The sequence below is a fragment of the Geotrypetes seraphini genome, chromosome 5 (genome assembly GCF_902459505.1).
Source record: "Geotrypetes seraphini chromosome 5, aGeoSer1.1, whole genome shotgun sequence".
In the NCBI taxonomy this organism is placed as follows: domain Eukaryota; kingdom Metazoa; phylum Chordata; class Amphibia; order Gymnophiona; family Dermophiidae; genus Geotrypetes; species Geotrypetes seraphini.
Window position 1 is genome coordinate 43,055,867 of NC_047088.1, and position 18,154 is coordinate 43,074,020.

An 18,154-nucleotide genomic window follows, 5' to 3' on the forward strand; every position below is an offset into this window, starting at 1 on the left:
ATAGCGTTCTCCCAAGGAGTTCAGAACGGTTTACATGAATTTATTCAGGTACTCAAGCATTTTTCCCTGTCTGTCCCGGCAGGCTCACAATCTACCAGCAATTTAATATACAATATGCTACATAATTTTGAGTAATATATATATTGAGCATATTATAAAACCTTTTTGATCTTAATATTTATAACTATCCATAAGTAATAACAGAAAACTACTGGCTGGAGAAATACGGAATGAAAAGACTGTCTACACAGGAGCCTTCTTATTGGGTATCTATAACATTACTAAATGTTATGGATGGCTTAGTCAGGCTTTCCCTTATCACGCTGAATCAGAGTTGATTGAAAATGAGAAGGTTGGGTGCAGAAAAGAATTAGGTTCAATTGAGAAAAAATAAATAAATTTAAATTTAGAGGGCATTTGCAGGATTTAAGGATCTGTTTGAAAATGTTCAAGGCCTTAGTGGTATCCTGTCAGGACTGAGAAATGCATAGAGTCCAAAATGCTGCAATGCAACTCCTAAAAATCCTTGGCCCTTTTGAACATATCTTCCCAGCACGGATCCAGGTCCACTGGCTCCCAATATAGCAACGCAATATCTTCAAACAACTAGTATTAGGGTTTAAATGCTTCCACGACATGACACCTGACTAGGTATCGAAGAAACTCCCAATATGGCCACGGCGTTGCTAACAGTGCTAAAGAAGGGAACACCCCTGTGACCTACAGGGAACCCAACCACCAATCAGAGCAAAGCTAACTCATTCTTATTACACTATTCACTTTATCAAAAATTACACTGGCTGCCCCTAGAAACAAGAGTTTTATTTAAATTTTCTTGTCTTTGTTTTAAATCAATATTTGGTTTGGCCCCTATGTACTTGGTTTCTCATTTTAATTTGGATTGTTCTAATAGGCCTACACGTATAATTCATATGTTCACTTATCCAATAATAAAGGCCTGTTGCTCTAAAAGATTCCTGGACAGAACTCTTGCTTTCTAGGCTGGTAAATTGAACGATTAGCTGGGTAATATCATCATGCATTCCTCATCCTATTTTAGTTTGAGAAAATTAGTAAAAACAGAACTGTTTAATCGATTTGTAACCTAAGGATTCATTGTTTTACTTCTTTTATTTGTATATAGCTATCTGATGATTTTACATTGTGCTTTTTTTCTCTGATTGTTCAGCACTTCTTATTGTAAACCGCCTCAAACTATTATGTCTTTGGCGGTATATAAGAATAAAATTATTATTATTATTAACATCAGATTAAATGAGCATAAATCTAGGGTACTTACTGGCAATGAAACTGCACCATTGGTCCGTCACTGGACCTTGTTTAAACACACAATGTCAGATTTAAATGGAGAGTAATTGATACTGTTCAGGTTGGTTGGGAGAGTGGCAATACTGAGCGTACTGTGAATTTGAAAGAGCTTCGCTGGATATTTGAATTAAACAGCATGATTCCCCAAGGGTTGAATGAAACTAGTGAGCAAATGAATTTAGCTGAATAGTTTCCTCTCCGGGGGCGTGTAATAAGAATGAGTTAGCTTTGCTCTGATTGGTGGTTGGGTTCCCTGTAGGTCACGGGGGTGTTCCCTTCTTTAGCATTGCTAGCAACACCACAGCCATATTGACAGCCTCGGCATAATCCCTAAATGGTATAAGCTAACTGCTTGAACATTTTGGTAAGCTCTTACTTTGCAACTTTTTAATGTGAAGCTTAGTAAGCTGTGATGTAGCGAATTGTAATTGTTTATTGCAGCTCACCTAGTATCCCCGGCCCTGAGGAAGAATGAAATGCGTCGGAGGGGATTGGTGCAGCAATGCTCTGAAGCTAAGTTTCACTTTAAATCAAATTATCTAAGTTATTATTAAATTATTTAATGTGTAAGCACTGTCACTTTAAAACGAAGAAAAATAGAGCAGGAGAAAAGTTAAGAAAGAAAAAAAAAGTAAAAAAAATACACACGCCGATATAAAAGGGTTCCAGTGAGGAATGCTACCACACTATTCAAATGATTTAGGGCTCCTTTTACTAAGCTGCGTTAGGACTTTAACGTGAGGAATAGCGCGCGCTACATCGAGCTGGCGTTAGTTCTAGCCGTGTAGCGTGAGATTAGTGTGCACTAATCTGCTGCATGTGCTAAAAATGCTAGCGCACCTTAGTTAAAAGGAGCCCTTAGGGCTCCTTTTATCAAGGTGCGCTACGGGGGTTAGCGTGTCAGACATTTCACGCGCTAACCCCCGCGGCAAGCCAAAATACTAACACCTCGTCAATGGAGGCGTTAGTGACTAGCGCGGCAGGCGGTTTAACGCGCAGTATTCCGCGCGTTAAACCCCTACCGCACCTTGATAAAAGGAGCCCTTAGTGTGGCATTCTGAGGACCTAATGTGTGATAAAATTGCTATATGAGATAATGATTTAATTCTAAAGAAGTATTATTTTGTTTTTGCTACTTTTTGCTATTAAGATTATTTGTGCCCTATATTATTAGATTTTCTAATGGAAATATAGGCAGCAAAATGCTTTTTCATGGGGGGGGGGCCCAAAGGCATCACCCTAGTCCCAGCAGGATCTTGTGGCACGACTTCTCTCTCCAGCTCCCGACTCCCCCACCTACCTTCCCCGGTCACTGTAATTTTAAATTTCCCAGCATAACATTTTCCCCTTAATTATACAATTGTAACTGAGAGGGTGGGGGTGGGGGGGTTTCTGATCTTACATTAATTGTTTGAATTAGTAGAAAAGAATATATTATATGAGATACGTGATTGCATATGATATAGTAAGGGTGGGAGGGTTAAACAGTGTTTTTTTGCCCCTGCTGTAGGCAAAAAAGCTGGTGTGGCTATCTTGATACATAAAAAATGTATGGCTACTTTTACTATGTTATCTATGGATCCTTTCGGAAGATGGGTCCAAGTAAAAATGAGCTCAGGGAAAGATACCTTGATACTGTTCAATATCTATGCACCTAATTTGAATCAATCTGAGTTTTTTAAAAACCTTCAACAAATAATTTTATCATCATCTTCCTCCAATTTAATTTTGTCAGGGGACTTTAATGCAGTAATGAACCCTATTTTAGATAAAAAGCCTAGTAAAATTTTAAAATCTTTAGGATTAGATAATTTGATAAATTCTTGTGGTTTAAAAGATATTTGGAGGATTTTTCATTTCAATGATCAGGAATTTTCATTTTATTCCCATGTTCACAAATCATTTTCTAGAATTGATTATTTTTTCGTTTCAGATAATTTAGTACAGAAGGTTAAGAAGGCGAATATAGATTCAATTATACTTTCAGATCATGGGGGTATTTGGATTGATTTTGAGATAGATGAACAAGAAAATAATAGACCTGTTTGGAGGTTTAATAATACATTGCTAGCAGATTCCAATTTTATAGAAAAATTTAAGTTAAAAATAAGTGAATTTTTTCAGTTTAATGAATCAGAAGAAACGTCTCAGGAAATTTTATGGGATGCCTTTAAAGCTACCTTGAGAGGACACATAATTTCGTACTCAGCATATGTTAGAAAACAACTAAATAAAGATTTTTTAATTTTAGAACAAAATATTAGAAAATTGGAAATTAAATTAAAGGAAAAATGGGAACAAAGTATTTATCAGAATTTGCTAAAAGTAAAATTTAGATACAATGAGATATCATCACAATTGGCTAGAAAGGAGTTTGTGTCCTATAGGGCATTGTATTATGGAACCTCAAATAAGGCGGGAAGATTACTAGCTAACTATTTAAAAGCAAAAAAAAGGAAAGCTAATATAATGGCTATTTCAGACAATAATGGAATAATTCATTCTCAAATTAAAAATATTTTACAACAATTTTTGAAATTTTATGAAAGCTTGTATTCTTCTGAGCATTATTTTAATAAAGAGAAAGATGGTTTTGAATTTTTAAAGTTGATTAATGGCCCTAAAGTTCCTGATCATATGAAAGAAAATCTCGAAGCACCTATAACACAAAAAGAAATTCAGAGGGCTTTAAAGTCCCTTAGAGTTGGATCCGCTCCAGGAAGTGATGGATATACGGTAGAATTTTTTAACTCTTTTCAAACTATTTTGTTACCCCATCTTTTCAAATTATATCAGTTTCAACTAAATAAAGGTTGTATTACAGGTACTATGGCAGAAGCTTTAACAATAGTTTTGCCTAAGCCAAACAGAGATCCCATGTTGGTTTCAAACTATAGGCCTATTTCTTTGATTAATGTTGATGGAAATTGTTAGCTAAAATATTGGCTTTGCGTTTGAATAAGGCTCTCCCTTATATTATTGGTATGCATCAAACAGGTTTTGTTGCTCAAAGACATTCTTCAAATAACACCAGATTAGCTTTTTATATTTTACATTTAACAAAGGATATGAAAGATCAGGCTTTCTCTGTTTCTTTAGATGCAGAGAAAGCATTTGATCGGGTAGAATGGACTTTTATGTATCAAGCAATGGATTGGTTTGGTATTGGTTCTCGATTTATACAAATGATTCAATCCCTGTATAGCTCCCCATCTGCTAGATTATATATAAATAATACTTTTTCAGAAAGGTTCTTTTTAGAAAGGGGAGTTAGACAGGGTTGTCCATTATCTCCTTTGTTATTTGATATTGTTTTGGAACCTCTACTTTTAGCTATTCAACAATCAAAGGAGATAGAAGGTGTTCCTTATGCAGGTCGGGAATATAAAATTTCTGCTTATGCAGATGATATTTTGATTCATTTGAGAAATCTGGAGTCAACCATTCCACATTTATTGGATTTGATTGATAAATTTGGAAAATTTTCAGGTTATAAAATAAATTGGAATAAATCAGAAATTCTTCCACTAAATGTACATTGTATAAAAGGCTTATTTGATTCGTTTCAGTTTAGTTGGAAGAAAGATGGAATAAAATATTTAGGAATTTGGATAAAAAGTACATTGGAAGAAACAATGAAGGTAAATGAAAAATCCTTATTACTAAAAGTTACAGAATTGTGTGAGCAATGGAATCCTTTGCATATTTCTTGGTGGGGGAGAGTGCAAACAGTAAAGATGATGATTTTGCCTATAGTTTGTTACCAAATGAGTATGTTACCAGTTTATTTTCAAGAGTCCTTTTACAAAAAATTAAATAATATTTTGACAAAATTTGTTTGGCTTGGGAAAAAACCAAGAATTGCTTTAGTAATGTAATGTAATGTAATTTATTTCTTATATACCGCTACATCCGTTAGGTTCTAAGCGGTTTGAAGAAAATATACATTAAGTATCGTTGCAAAAATCAATTGTGGAGGGTGGGGTAAATTTTCCAAACTTTTATAGGTACCATCAAGCCTATATATTGCGTCAAGGTATGTATTGGATCCTCCCTGAGCTTATTGATCATCAACCAGATTGGTTATATTTGGAACGGAATTTGGTGTCCCCTATGAGATTTCCACATGTATTAAGTATCAGATTTCATAAATATGCTAAGGACAATATAATTTTATTGGATACTTGGAAAACTATTAAATTTATTGATAAATTAACAGAGGTACCAATAATGAAATCTACTTTACAGTCCTTATGGTTAAACTCCAAGATTCAAATAGGCGGTGCTGGAATCGCTTGGAAGAATTGGATGCAGGCAAATATTAGGACATTAGATGATCTTATTTCTAATGGTAATCTGCTTGAGTTTTCACAACTGCAGCATTCATTTGGTATTTCCACTTGGTATTAACCACACTTTTCAAGAAATTCCTGAAGCAGCAATAACATCACGACCGCTTAGTAACTCTAAAACTGACACTTGATCTACCCACTACTGCACTAATAATAACAAAAGAACTCCCACTATGACCACCTATTAACTCTTTTACAAACCACCTCACCCTCAACAACCTGCTAAATGTTTATAAGATCTACAACTTACCTCTCTAGCTAATCATTGTAACTCTGTTTTTTTTTAAACTAACCTTTTGTAATCCGCCTTGAACCGCAAGGTAATGGCGGAATAGAAATCCCTAATGTAATGTAATGTAATGTAATTTCAAACACTCAACAATATAGGTGCTTGCAGTTGAAGCAGGCTATTCAGATGGGGTTCCCTGAATGGAAAAATTTGAAAACTTATTTTAGCTTGCAAATCCTTTGCTACCAAACAGATTTAATAGGACATCAGGCTGCCCAGTGGTATAAATTGATTTCTGGATTTTTAAATAAAAAACCAAAAAATAGTCTTAGAGATATTTGGAGTATCGAGTTAAAACAGCATATTTCTGTTTCTCGTTGGCCACGAATCTGGACTTGGAGATTAAGATGTACAATGTCAGCATCTATGAGAAAAACATGGTTGTTTTTATTACATAGAATTTTTTGGACTCCAGTTAGGTTGAATAAAGTAGATAGTTCTAAATCTAATAGATGTTGGCATTGTCATATTGATATTGGGACTTTGGATCATCTTTTATTTTTTTGTCCATTGATACTTGGCTTTTGGAAGTCGATTTGGGGGCAAATTAATAATATTCTTCAATCCTCTATTCCTTTGACATATGAAGCAATAATTTTTGGAACGATTCTGCATGATAAACCCACTTTGGATAGAAATAATAGTCGCCTTTTCATGATCTTATCAGAAATAGGGGTTCAAATGATCACATCTAATTGGAAAAATCATGATAGGATTAATTTTAGTTTTTGGTGGGCAACTGTATGTGCAACATATAAATATGAAAAGATTATGGCAGAGCGTTTAGGGTTTGTTAAATCCTTTAAGGGGATTTGGGGTCCATTAACTAATTTTGTCACATTATAATTAAAGTGATTCCTTTTTCTTTATGTTAGATTCCTTTGCACATCCAGGGTGGGTGGGGGGGTGTATTATTTATTTAGAGGTATAAATTTCATTATATTCTATAATATTGATGAGTATAATATAATATCATTACTGTTATAGGTTAAGAAGGGATTTAAAATTTTTATTGTAATATTTCTGATGTTAATAGTGTATTTTCATATAGTTGGGGTTTTTTTTCGATTTTTCAAATGTATACATTGTCAAGTTCAAAATATCAATAAAGAAATAAAAATAAAAAAAAAGATGATTGTAATAGAAATTCAAGTGCTGTTTGTAAGTTTAAATGTTATTTCCGATTATACTTGTTGTAAGTTGTAAAAATGAATAAAGAATTTTTTTAAAAAAATCTTCCAGCAGCCGCCACACAGCATCAACGAGCAGGCCTGCCCCAGAAGTCTTCATTCTGCAGTGACATTGTGCTGCGGCTGCTGGAAGATTTTTTTTTTTTTTCAATTCTTTATTCATTTTTACAACTTACAACAAGTGTAATCGGAAATAACATTTAAACTTACAAACAGCACTTGAATTTCTATTACAATCATCTTAAATTAATGAGATTTATCACCCACCCTCCCTCCCACCCTTACCATATCATATGCAATCACGTATCTCATATAATATATTCTTTTCTACTAATTCAAACAATTAATGTAAGATCAGAAAACCCCCCACCCCCACCCTCTCAGTTACAATTGTATAATTAAGGGGAAAATGTTATGCTGGGAGATTTAAAATTACAGCGACCGGGAGGAGGCGAGTGGGGGAGTAGAGCCATAACTGATTCTGACTGCCGATTTTTGGGGAGGCTGTGGCCCCTGTGGCCCTCTCCCGTTCCAACGCCTATGAATGAATGCAGTAGTAAAAAGAGAGAGAGAGAGAAAAAAGAAATCTTTGCCTCATTTTATCTGCTTTTAATATGAGCACTGAGCAGCGTGTGTTCTTTGCAGAGTGCATACTGTTGAAAAGTACTGCAAACTCTTCACAAACAGTGCATGCTGCTACTGGCGTTGCCCTTGAAATGAACATTTAAAAAATAAACCAAAGCCCAACCAAACAGAAATTCCTGGAAACAACATTGAAAGCTAAATAAAATGAACATTGTCCTGCAAACCTGCAACAGACACCTACATACTCAAAGTCAGCAAAGCTTCCCTCTTGCAAGAAGAATCACCCACGGCTCATGGCTCCTCTTACACACACAGGCCCAGATGCACTAAAGAGAAACAGTAAGACTGTGTGGGTCTGCTCCGATCCGATTGTTAACTGATTCATAAAGAGCTATTCATGCACAATATCTGCCTCCTTCCCCCCAAAAGGCCCCCCACCCTGCTGATGACTGCTCTCCCTGATGAGCAACGACAAACGCAGCACTGGGAATTCTCCCCCCCCGGTGCTGGTGAAAATCGGCAGGAGGGATGCCCATTCCCTCCTGCCATGCTGCCCCCCCATGAGAAAAAATGGCAGAAAGGATGCCCACTCCCTCCTGCCATGCTGACCACCTCCCACAGCAGCATGACATTAGAAGGGGTGCCCACTCCCTCCTGCATAAGAAAAAATGGTAGAAGGGATGCCCACGCCCTCCTGCCACTGAAGGCCCACTTCTGCTCCAGGTGCCCCCCTGAACAATCCCCTCCCCCCCAAAAAAAAAAAAAAAGGCAGGAGGGATGCACACTCCCTCCTGCCACCAGATGCTCCCCCGAACCCCCTGAATCTCCCTCCATATCTTTTTTTTTGAAGATGGAAGCAGGAGGGAAGAACGGTCTCTCCACCTTCATGGCTGCCAATCCAAAATGGCGGGCCTTCACTCCTTGGTGTATCGTGTGATGCATGGGGAGGGGCCCAAGGTCCTAATTGGTTCAAACAAATCCATGCACCCCCGAACTGCCTACACCTGGGGTAAACCGCCCCCAACGTCCCACCCCTAGTATGCTACAGGTGTTAAGTAGCACTCCCGTGTTAGCCAGTTAGCACAGACAAATGCAAATGTCATAGATGGATAATACTTCCATGCCCACTCTCCACCCATGTCATGACCCCTCCCCCGCAAAATAGTATGTGATTAGTGTGTGGTGACAGGCAAATTACCTCATACCTCTTTAGTGTATTTCGTGGTAAGTCTTTTTTTCCTGTGTTAAGCATTAACGATGCTTAATGCAGTTTAGTAAAAGGGCCACTGAATTTGTACCCGAGACAACCAAGGGTTAAGAGACTTTATGGACTTCCCACAGCAGCTCCCTAAACTAAACTAAACTAAACTAAACTAAACCTTAGGTTTGTATACTGCGCCATCTCCACAAGCGTAGAGCTCGGCACGGTTTACAGGGTTAGGATAAAAAGGAATTCCAATGAAGGGTAATAGGAAAGGAGCTAAGAGGATAGAAAGGGGCCAGGTATCAGAGAGCGGGAGGTGTTAGATTTTTCAAAAGAGCCAAGTTTTCAGGTGTTTGCGGAAGAATTGGAGGGAGCTTGAATTTCTGAGCGGGGATGTGAGGTTGTTCCAGAGTTTTGGGCAAATTGAGATTCTAACTCCACAGTAAGGCTATATCTGACAAACTCTCCTAGAATACAAATGGAGAAAGTCCTCCCAGTTTCTCTGCACTTTCAATGAAAAGTTCCCTTAGCTGTATGTTGGCCTTATGTCAAGTATCACCATTGTAAACATGCTGTTTTCCACTAAGTCTTTGTTACTTGAAGTCAGTACTTAAAGTACTTAGCTTAATGGGTTTTTATTCATTTGTTTATTTCTGGTATATTTGGTTGGTTCTTTGAAAGCTTAAAACTTTTAAAAATATTTAAATAAACATTTAACTGACAAAAAAAAAATTAATCTGTCTTCTTTCATCTAGGCAAGAAGATGTATATTTGTTATTGAGGTCAGTAAAGAAAGACCAGTTCTGCTCACAGCTTTGGTTCAGGTTTTGCAAGCATCTGTTCGGCAAATTGGTGACTTAATTGATGCCAAAATGTCTGGTCATTCTATCTGGCAGAGTTTTTTCTTAAAACATTATTCAGGCTGATTCCAAAAGCATAAGGCTATTCCCCCACAACCTTATGCTTATTTTTCTTGCAATCCTGAATTTTGCAGAACAAAGATCCACACGCTGTTGAGCCACAGATGCCGGGGAGAAGGAATTTTTGGCCAGTTCTTGTTTTGAACTTACACTTTAATGCACTGTGGTTTATATAGTCCCTAATTCTTTCTATTTAAATCATAGCCTTACTGGGTCAGACCAGTCCATCAAGCCCAGCAGCCCGTCCTCACGGTGCCAACACAGGTCACTAGTACCTGACCAAAACCCAAAGAATAGCAACATTCTATAGAGAATCCCAAAAAATTGCAAGATTCCGGAATCCCATAGAGCAGTGTTTTTCAACCTTTTTTGGGCAAAGGCACACTTGTTTCATGAAAAAAATCACGAGGCACACCACCATTAGAAAATGTTAAAAAATTTAACTCTGTGCCTATATTGACTATATATAAAGTAATTCTCTTGAATAGGAATCAAATAAACACAAAGAAAGTATTTTATAATTACTTTATTATGAAATATTAAGTAAACAGAATAGTGAAAAATGATAAAATACTAAACTAAACTAAACTAAACTAAGCCTTAAGTTTATATACCGCGTCATCTCCACAGAAGTGGAGCTCGACACGGTTTACAGGAATTAAAAACAAAGAAAGGAACTCCAATGGAAGGGAGGAGGGTTTGGTAAGTAGGAAGGTGAGGGGGGAAGGGAGGGGGGAGTTACATTTTGGCGAAAAGCCAGGTTTTCAGATGTTTTCTGAAGTGTTGGAGGGAGGTCGTACACCGGAGGTGGGCAGTAAAGCTGTTCCATAGCTCGGTGATCCTAAAGAGGAGGGATGTTCCGAGCTTTCCTGTATACTTTATTCAGTGCGAAACCTGGGCCTGTTTGGCTGAACACAAAGCTGATATTCTGGCTGGAATCGAAGAAAGACACACACGTAGCTCTTCGTCAACAGCTCTCAGTCTCTCTCTGTATTTGGTTTTTATAGCATACAAAAATAGACAAATATACCCTCCATCCTTTTTATTAAACCACAATAGCAGTTTTTAGCGCAGGGAGCTGCGCTGAATGTCCAGCGCTGCTCTTGATGCTCATAGGCTCCCTGCGCTAAAAACCACTATTGCGGTTTAGTAAAAGGTGACCATATTGTAAAATATAGACAGCAGATATAAATTCAGAACTGTGCATAGTAAGTGAAGGGAAGTTTTCATCTCTGGGAATTTACCCAGTTAACTATTAAGTTATTTGGGCAAATTCCTTTGAAAACTGTGGTAATACTGCCTCCACTTTGCTAAATTTAAAATAAAATCATTTTTCCTACCTTGTCTGGTGATTTCTGGTTGCACTTTCTTCTTCTGACTGTGCATCCAATCTTTCTTCCCTTCTATCAGCCTGTATGCTTTCTCTCCTCCACACCTCATTCCCTCCCCCAACTTTTTCTTCCTCTCTCCCTGACCTTTCTTTCTTTTTTTCTGTTTCTCTTCTTTCCTTCTGTTTCCCTGCCTGCCCCCTTTCTTTCTTTCTCCCTGCCGTTCCCCAAGCCACTGCCACTGCCGCTGCCATCGGGGAACAGGACCCACCAATGGATAACAGGCCCCAAAGCCGACGCCGACGCATGCTCTCCCTGACGTCAATTCTGCAATCGGAGAGGAAGTTCGCCCAGCCAGGCAGCGATTGGCTGGCCCGAACTTCCTCTCCGACTGCAGAATTGACGTCGGGGAGAAGAAGACTTATCGGCTCGATAGATTAGATCGCCAAGACAAAGTGAGTCCTGGGTGATCGACTCACTTTGCCTTGGCGAGCTACTGGCGCCCCTGCCTCGGGCCCCCTGTCAGCTCCAGGCCCCTGAATGCAGGACTGGCAGTACTGCCCTGATGGCGGCCCTGCGGCTATGCCGCGGAACAGCGGTTGAAAAACACTGCCATAGAGCAACAAGATTCTAGAATTCCAAATAGTAGCAACATTCCATGCTTACGGATCCAGTGGCTTCCTCCATGTCTTTCTAAATAACAGACTATGGGCTTTTCCTACAGGAAATTGTCCAAACCTTTCTTAAATCCAGCTACGCTATCCGCTCTTACCACAACCTCTGGCAATGCGTTCCAGAGCATAACTATTCTCTGAGTGAAAAAATATTTCTTCCTATTGGTTTTAAAAGTATTTCCCTATAACTTCATCAAGTGTCCCCTAGTCTATGTCATTTTTCATGGAGTGAAAAATCAATCCACTTGTACCCATTCTACTCCACTCAGGATTTTGTAGACTTCGGGTTTCCATAATGCATCGGAATGGGACTGGTAGAAATGCAGGACTAATCTAAAAATTCCCTCCTTAGACCTGAAAATCCTGCAGACGTTTAACGGAGATCTCGGTAACTGTGAGTAGGAACGCAGTGGCAATTTCACCTATAACAACCCTCTTTTAAGGACAACAAAGTTTTTGAGAGATTAAGCAGCCTATAAGAAAATGTCAGGTAGACCCATGGTTGCTTTTCTCCTCATCTTTTCTTTTGGCCTCTTGAGACTTCTAAAGTGACTTCTAGCTCATGGTCGAGAAAGGAGACAGCATTCTACCAAGCATATTTTGGTTTTCGGTTAATTTACAGTTCCATGTTTGCTTTATTAGAGGGAACCCCCCCCCCCCCCACCGTAGTGTCCTTTTCTTTGCTGCAGTAAGAACCCGTACTCTAACCCAGTGATTCCCAACCCTGTCCTGGAGGACCACCAGGCCAATCGGGTTTTCAGGCTAGCCCTAATGAATATGCATGAGAGAGATTTGCATATGATGGAAGTGATAGGCATGCAAATTTGCTTCATGCATATTCATTAGGGCTAGCCTGAAAACCCAATTGGCCTGGTGTTCCTCCAGGACAGGGTTGGGAACCACTGCTCTAACCTACGGCAAATTTGAATTTTGCTTTGAGTAGGAGGTCTGGTTGCTTTGAAGGTTCCCTGCTAGTATCCCATTGTGAAAATAAGACTTGTGAGTAGCATACAATATGCCAATAACTTCCTGTGTGCATTTGCCTACACTCTTTGGAATAAAAGCAGCTGCTCTTTCACATAAATTTGCTTAACTTACCTGCAATTTGCATCGAAGCGTAAAATCTTTTTCTTCCTTTGAAAGGATAGAGATTAAACACAGTAAAGGTTTTGTCCAAAATTGGGAATTAGCTTTCCAGATGAGATGATCTGGCATCTTACTGCCTGTTTAAATTAACTTTCAGCCCTTTGGTGCTCCCACTTTGAAACAGACCCAGATTTTCTTTAATAAGCTTCATGTTTACACAGGTACACTACTTCAGAAGGCTGTCATGCGCATTACTCTAAATTAGTTACTCTCAACCTGGTCCTTAGGACATAAGAATTGCCAAACTGGAACAGACCGTAGGTCCATCAAGACCAGTATTCTGTTTCCAACTGTGGCCAACCCAGGTCCCAAGTACCTAGCTAGATCCCAAGTAATAAGACAGATTTTAGGCTGCTTATCTTAGGAATAAGCAGTGGATTTCCCCAAGACATCTCAATAATGGCCTATGGACTTCTCTTTTAGGAAATTAGCCAAGCCTTTTTTTTAAACCCTGCTAAGCTAACTGATTTCACCACATTCTCCAGCAACGAATTCCAGTTTAATTATACGTTGTGTGAATAAATATTTCTCCAGTCTCTTTTAAATCTACTACTTGGTAGCTTCATCGCATGTCCCCTAGTCTTAGTATTTTTGGAAGGAGTAAACAAGCAATCCCCATCTAACCTTTCCACTGCACTCAGTATTTTATAGACCTCTATCATATCACCCCTGAGCCATCTCTTCACCAAGTTGAAAAGCTTCCTCATAGGGAAGTTGCCTCATCTCTTTTATCTTTTTTGTTACCCTTCTCTTCACTGGCGTAGCAAGGGTAGGAGGCGACTGGGGCGGTAGCGCCCCATCTTGCCTCTTCTCCACCTCCCCACTCCTTCCCTGCCCCCCTGCTGCCACACACACACCCCTTCCCTTCCCCCATACCTGTTTAGCTTCCCCAGCGTGAGCAGAATCTTCAACTTGCTGCCCGCACCAGCATTGGCTCTTCTTCTGACTAGAGGTCTGCACGGAAACGGGGATCGCGGGAATCCCCCCTAACCCACAGGACTCCCACGGGGACCCCCCTCTGGCCCACGGGATTCCCACAGGGATGGAAGGCTTTGGAAGCAGGGTTCATCCATATAATATAATGGACACGTCAGCCTTAGTAAAAAAGGGGGTTTATAAGTTAATTGCCTGAACAGAAAATAAAAAAAGGGTTCCACCAAAGAGATTCCACAAGGAAAACAGCAGCGCAAACACCAAAAGAAACTGTGGAATTGATGATCCTGTCAGAGGTAATTGCTGCTTTTTATGGGGACGGACGGGGATGGAGGTAATTCCTTGCAGGGATGGGTGGGGACGGAGAGGATCCTGATGGGGACGGGTGGGGACGGAGAGGATCCTGACGGGGATGGGTGGGGACGGAGAGGATCCTGGCGGGGACGGGTGGGGACGGAGAGGATCCTGACGGGGACGGGTGGGGACGGAGAGGATCCTGGCGGGGACGGGTGGGGACGGAGAGGATCCTGACGGGGATGAGTGGGGACGGAGAGGATCCTGATGGGGACGGGTGGGGATGGAGAGGATCCTGGCGGGGACGGGAGGGGATGGGTGGGATTTCTGTCCCTGTGCAACTCTCTGCCTCTGACGTGACTTCAGGTCAGAGGGGAGCGCCGAAGCCAGAATAAGCAGCGGATTGGAGCTGCTGCTCATGCCATTGTAGAGGTATGATGGGGGAGGGGGAAGTGAAGGCATGTGTGGCGGGTGAGGAGTGGGAATGAGTAGGGGTGTGGAGAAAAGAAATGCTGGCGGCGCCCCACCAAGATGGTACCCGGGGCAGTCCCTGCCCCCCCTTACTATGCCACTGCTTCTCTGTATCTTTTCTAATTCTGCTACATCTTTTTTGAGATACAGTGACCAGAATTGAACACGGTATTCAAGGTGCAGCTGTACCACAGAGTGATACAAGGGTTTCAACGTCTCCTTAACGATGACACCTAGATCCTTTTCCTGGGCACGGACTCCTAACACATAACCCAGCATCACGTAGTTTGGGTTCCTCTTTCCCATATCCATCACTTTGCACTTGCTCACATTAAACGTCATCTGCCATTTTAATGCCCAGTCTTCAAGTCTCGCAAGGCCCTCTTGCAATTTTTCACAATCCTCTTGCGATTTAACAACTTTGAACAACTTTGTGTCATCAGCAAATGTAATTCTCTCACTAGTTATTCCCATCTCTAGATCATTGATAAATATGTTAAAAAGCAGCGGTCTCAGCACAGAACCCTGAATGTAAACAGGACTAAGAGAGATTACCTCTGAAACCGTTTTTAAAATTGGTGTCACGTTGGCCTCCCTCCAGTCTTCTGGTACCTTACTGGATTTTAGAGAAAAATTACAAATTACCAACAATAGCTCTGCAAGTTCAGTTTTCATTTCTATCAGTACCAGTGGCATGCGGTCAGGGTCTTCAGGGGATTTGCTCCACCCCATAAAGGCCCTGAGGGCACTGCTATGAATTTTATTGGTTGAGCAGGCATCAGGCAGATGCTGCTCAGTCAATCAAATTCAGATCAGTACGGTTGGGATTTTTTTTGGTTTACTTTTTGTTTTAATACTGTTTGATTAGTTGAGCAGGCTGCCTACTCAATAAATCTAACCGCATCAAGCAAACAAACATAAATAAATAAATCAGGGCAGTAGAACGGTGTCAGGTCAAAAGCGCGCCAGGACAAAGGCGCGCCCAGACAATTGAGCGCAGCGCGGAGACACACGCCGCTCAAATTAAATGTTTTTAGGGCTCCGACGGGGGTTTGTGGGGGGGGGAACCCCCCACTTTACTTAATAGACATAGCGCCGCATTGTGGGGGCATTGTGGGGGGGTGTGGGGGGTTGTAACCCCCCACATTTTACTGAAAACTTCACTTTTTCCCTGTTTTTAGGGAAAAAGTGAAGTTTTCAGTAAAATGTGGGGGGTTACAACCCCCCACACCCCCCACAATGCCCCCACAATGCGGCGCTATGTCTATTAAGTAAAGTGGGGTGGTTCCCCAACAAAAACCCCCGTCGGAGCCCCTAAAAACTAATTTTGAGCGGTGCGCGCCTCCGCGCTGCACTCAATTGTCTGGGCGCGCCTTTGTCTTTCGCGTCGTTGTCTATGAACCCAGTAGAACTGTGGATTCACTGGATCCTTTTAAAGCCCTCACACCATTACATTACATTACATTAGTGATTTCTATTCCACTTGTACCTTGCGGTTCAAAGCGGATTACATTAGAAGAGAGCCGGGCATTTCCAGGAGGTTGCATTACATTGGAAAATTGCTGGTACAGGTTACAAATTGAGGATTCAGATTGCATTACATTGGAAAAATTTCAGGTTACGTTACATAGATATTTCAGATTACATTACATTGGTAAAAATTTCAGGTTACGTTACATAGACAGATATCCGGCTTCCTTACATTGGTAGATAGCTGGTTTCAGGTAGGAGATATTAGGATTCTGGTTGATTACTTGGGTTTCCGGTACTTTTTGGGACATTGAAGATGTGGGCTATACATGTGAAAAAATATAGAGGGAATAGGAAGAGGGGGAGATTAAGTTGATTGAATATACTTTTTGAATAGAAGTGTTTTGATTTCTTTTCGGAATGCCACTGATCAGCACTCTGGGATGTATACCATCTGGTCCAGGCGATTTGCTACTTTTCAGATTGTTGAATTGGCCCATTACATCTTCCAGTGTGTTACAAAAATTTGTTTGAGTTTCTCTGATTCATCAGAATTGAATGCCATTTCTTGCACCGGTAACTTCCCCACATCGTTGTCAGGTTTTCAGGATATCCACAATGAATATATTTGAAATAGATTTGCATACAGTGGAGGTAGTGCATTCAAATTTATATCATGCATATTCATTGTGGGTATCCTGAAAATCTGACTGGCTAAATGTCTCTTGAGGACTGATTAAGAACCACTAGTCTAAATCAGTGATCCTAACTCCCAATACTTGAAGGCCGTCAACTAGTCAGATTTTCAAGATATCCCTTTAAATATGCATACTCTTTTCCAATGAAGCTATTGAGAATTATAAATATATTTATACAAATAATTAATTATGTATCATAATAGTAATAACCATTACCCACTTATCAATAAATATTCCCACATATAGACTTAGACATAAAACATCAAAACAGCAGGAGTCTCTTCCTACTTCATCTAAACATATTAGCTAATTCATATATGCAAAATTCACACTCCATTTTCTTATTCTCTCAGACATTCCAGATTAATCCTGTGCAGTTCAAACTTGTTGAAAACCTGAGTTCACTTGATATCATGCCCGTTATCAGTTCTTTGCTTTTTCTCTCTTTTGTTGTCACAAGTTTTTCATTAGTTCGTATAGTCCACAAATACCAATTGATCGCCCATTAGCCCAACACAAGACTGTGTTTCGCCCGAAAGCGTCTTCAGGAGCTGAAGCAGTATAAGGCTCCAATGTGTTCTAAATATATAATAACACTTAAATTATCAATTGCTTCATTGGAAAAGAGTGTGTTTAACTATTTTGGGGCTATTTACAAGTGAGAGTAGTTCCACATAGAAAGTATTTGGTTTACAAATATGCATGAGAGAGATTTGTATGCAATGAAGGTAGTAGACATGCAAATCTCTCTCATTCATTAGAAACATCTTGAAAACAGCCCTCAAGGACCAGGAATAAAGACCACTAGTCTAAATCAGTGTTTCTCAACTTGGTCCTGGAGTACTCCCTTGCCAGTCAGGTTTTCAGGATATCCACAATGAATATGAATGAAAAAAATTTGCATATAATCGAAGCAGTATATGCAAATCAAGTTTATGCATATTCATTGTAGATATCCTAAAAATCTGACTGGCAAGGTCATGAAGCTTCATTTGGCAGTAGAGTTCTATAGAAAATTTTAATGTATTATTCTACCATTTTCACTAAATTCTAGGTCCTTTTAGTTGCAGTAAGCGCTAGTGCTCACTTACAGTTTTGCAGCTTAGAATGGCTTACCACAATATGCACTCAAACATCATGCAGTAATTTTTTGATCTGCAACACACAAATCGTTAACTTATTAATTTTATCACAGAGAGGGCATGTAAGTGCAGAGAACGGGCATTCCAGCACTAATCAGCAGATTCATATTGCCACACACATGCGGATTA